Source organism: Tupaia chinensis, unplaced genomic scaffold (assembly GCF_000334495.1).
Source record: "Tupaia chinensis unplaced genomic scaffold, TupChi_1.0 Scaffold141090_1, whole genome shotgun sequence".
Classification (NCBI taxonomy): Eukaryota; Metazoa; Chordata; class Mammalia; order Scandentia; family Tupaiidae; genus Tupaia; species Tupaia belangeri.
This window is the reverse complement of record NW_006200956.1, coordinates 631,005-634,482: the sequence shown is the minus strand read 5'-3', so window position 1 is coordinate 634,482 and position 3,478 is coordinate 631,005. Positions and strand designations below refer to the sequence as shown.

At 37.9% G+C, this 3,478-nt stretch overlaps 1 protein-coding gene across 1 annotated transcript in view; it reads left to right on the top strand.

The window, feature by feature from the left end:
- GABRG1 (gamma-aminobutyric acid type A receptor subunit gamma1) overlaps positions 1-3,478 on the top strand; it is a 103,779-nt gene that overhangs the window by 98,287 nt on the left and 2,014 nt on the right. The gene's annotated exons all lie outside the window — the stretch shown is intronic.

Genomic DNA, 3,478 nt, shown 5'->3' with positions numbered 1-3,478 from the left:
GGGGGGATGGACATGCCACAATCCCTTCTCCTCCATTCTCCTGTCCGGATCTTGGGCACGCACATACACACGCCCAGCATGAGTTTAAGCCACCGGGTCCAGAACTCAAACTGCGGTCGACTACGTGGGAGTCTAGCGACATAGCCATTACGCCAACTGCTAATCTCAGATTGGTATCCTCTTTAACAATGTTTTAAATGGAAAATTAATAACAGTAATATTAATATTTCATAATATTAATAAAATAATCTAATTTATTTTTCTACTCACATTACTAATAGATAATAGCATTAATGGTATTACCCCATCATATAAATAGTAGTTATATAAATATAATTTATGTAATTGTAAATGCTGACTTAGTTATACTTAATTATATTTATTTCACATTACTATGTCCTAACACTTGAAATATATTTTATATATTTAGCTATATTATTAATAAATAAGTAATGTAGTATTTAATATATAAAAAAACACACATGTTGGGACCCGCATGGTGGTGGTGAAGGGCTCTGGACTCCCACATGATCAACCATGGTTCGAGTCTTGGACCTGGAAGCTCGCTTTCTCACTTTCTCTCTCTCTCTCTCTCTCTCTCTTTCTTTTTCTCTGTCTCTCTCTCTCTGGAAATATTAAAATAATAATAATAAATAAAGTTAAATATAATTCTAAAAAAAAAAGACACACATATTATCTCTACCAAGTGAGAATGGAATGAAATTGATTTCTCAAAGTGGTAATTTATTCTATATATTTAGTGACTTTTTAAAATAGTAAAATGGCATATTCTCAAAACTCTATTATTTAAAGTAACAAAAGAAACCCTATTCAATTGTGTTATTTCTCTTATACTGCTTTAACGAATTTGTTTTTATGTCTTCAATATTTGCTATTTGGGACAGCTGCAGGGTCTATATTTGAGGATTTATAAATAGGCAGTGTAGCTACACTTCAGATAGCTCAGACTCGGCGTGCATGCATTCTCCCATTCATCTCGTGGGTTTCTAGCTCAGAAATCCATGGGCCAACATTTTCTTTTATCGATTTGCATCAGTGCCTTGGCTCTTTTTCTCAGTACTTATAAAGTCCATTTCTGTTCACTTTCGTAATCTATTAAAGTGTAGTTGCTTCCAGTTTGTGTATTTGGGAGGGGAAGGAGTGTGAAGCAAGAAGCTGGAATCTTGTCAACTTAAGGCGTCATTTCATTAAAAGCTCTCCATGACATTGACCGCCATATTTTTAAATGAGTCACTCGGAGTTTTTCTTCCTTGGTGCTCTTTAATGTCCAGTGAGCTCTCTCGTGCACAATCCATCTTTTCTGACAGACATACCTTGTTTTCCCTCATGGCCGTGCTGACTGATAGGTAGAATGCGTTTTCTTCCATAGAACCTTAATACTGCCCAGTAACCATCTTGTATGTTAATTACTTCTCACTCTGATTAGCATATGAACATATGTTATTTAAGTATTAAATGACAAGGAAATGAATGCCAATTTGTTTCACTTTTTAGCATAATTTTAGTACGCCATTAAAATTTGGGAGTCTAGCCAAATATCCCCAAGTGTCATCCTCAAAAGAGCTGTCATTACCATTTAATAAAATACTGCCTTTGCTTTTGATGGTCTGTTCGGGCAAGTGCAGCCATGAATTTATTTGTGTTTAGGGCATTGCTCCTTATCTTCAAGCTGCACATTTTGTTTCTGATGTAGATATTCTGACCAGCAAGATGCTTTGATCTTTCTAAAAACATCACTAACTGTGATTATTTGCTTCTTTTCGCAACTACTGAATTTTTAATATTCTGTGACTTCGAGTCTAGGTTCCTTTTTAGAAATAAAATAAGTTTGAATGTAGGTCCACATTTCAAGAAATTCTTCCATTTTTGTGTTTAAGCTTTAAAATGTCTTGCATAAAATATTTATTTTTTATGGTCTCGTGACTCTGTAACTCCTGAAAGATGCAGACGTTCTGGTGGGAAGCGTTACGACCACTGCACGCTTCTTCCACACGTGACTTGATACTTTATTTAATGGCTTATTTTTGCCCAATAACACTTTTGATGAGGCCCACATTTGTATTGTCATTGCTATTATTTGGGGGTTTGTTGGTGCCCACATTTGTATTGTCATTGCTATTATTTGTGTGTGTGTTGGCTTTTTTGAAAAAAATTATATATTTAATTTTATTTATTATTTCTTAAATTTTAATAAGGCATGGATGCTCACCAGAGGGGGAGAGAGAGAAAGAGAGGAGAGAGAGAGAGAGAGAGAGCGAACTGCCAGGTCTGGAACTTGAACCGCAGTTGGCCATGTGGGAGTCAGTGGCTTAATCACCATACCACCTGCTGGCCCATGTTTGCTGGTTTTAACATGTATTTTTACAGTCAGTTGTGATTTATTTCAATAAGGGATTAGCAATAACAGAAACAACAAATGGTACCTCCTAGAAGCAGACTGCTTGCTTTAGTTCACACATTTTCCTTCCTGTGCATCATCTCATTTAATCATTAAGCAGACGTGTTTGATTGTCATTGTCAAACAGACCCACTGGACTGTCACTGCGACACTTGTTCGGAAGGCTCAGGGACGGGGGGAAGTTGTGTTTGCCAGTTGAGCTTATACTATTCTTCTGGGAACAGCTAAAACTTCAGCCCAAGCTTCTTTGGCTCTGAAGAGTTTTCTCTCAAAAACTCTTTTTATTATTTAAGTATTTTTCAGAACCTGATCTTATAAAAAGTGAATTTGATATACGTCGCAAATAACCCTGATAATACTCACAGTCCTTGTTACCAAGCTAGATGGGGCACTGCTCCTTTTCCATAAGTTATGAAATTTACTCATCACAGATGTTACAGGAAGTAGATGCTACCAGAATCCCAGCTCAGATGATGGCTCCATTGGGAGAACTAACACGATTTCAACCCCGCTGTTGCTAACCTGGTTTTTCCATCTGCCCATCACCTCTCCCCTCAGGGATCTTGTACTAACTGACTACTGTAAGCTGTGCATAACCTCCCAAAGCTGTTGTTATGGAAATGTGTTCTTTTTTAAAAAAAAAATTATTTTTTATTTATTCAATTCCATTTATTATTATTATTTTTTAATTTGATGAGAAAGAGAAAGGATGAGAAAGCAAGCCACCAAGTCCGGGACTCAAACTGTGGTTGGCCATGTGGGAGTCCTGAACCTTAACCAACATGCCACCTGCTGGTCCCGAAATGTGTTCTTTGTGGAACCAGCAAATGGCATAATGGTTACATCGCTGGATTCCCATGTAGTCGACCACAGTTCAATACCTGGACCCAGAGTCTTGAGACTCATGCGGCGCGTGTGCGTGTGTGCCCCAGATCCTGAGAGGTGAATGGGGGAAAGGGGATTGAGGTGTGGCCATCCCCCTGGGGGGTGATTTCTTGCTTTCTGTCACTCTGTCTGTCTCTGGCAAGTGCATGTGCTCTACAGCAAAAACCTCTCTTT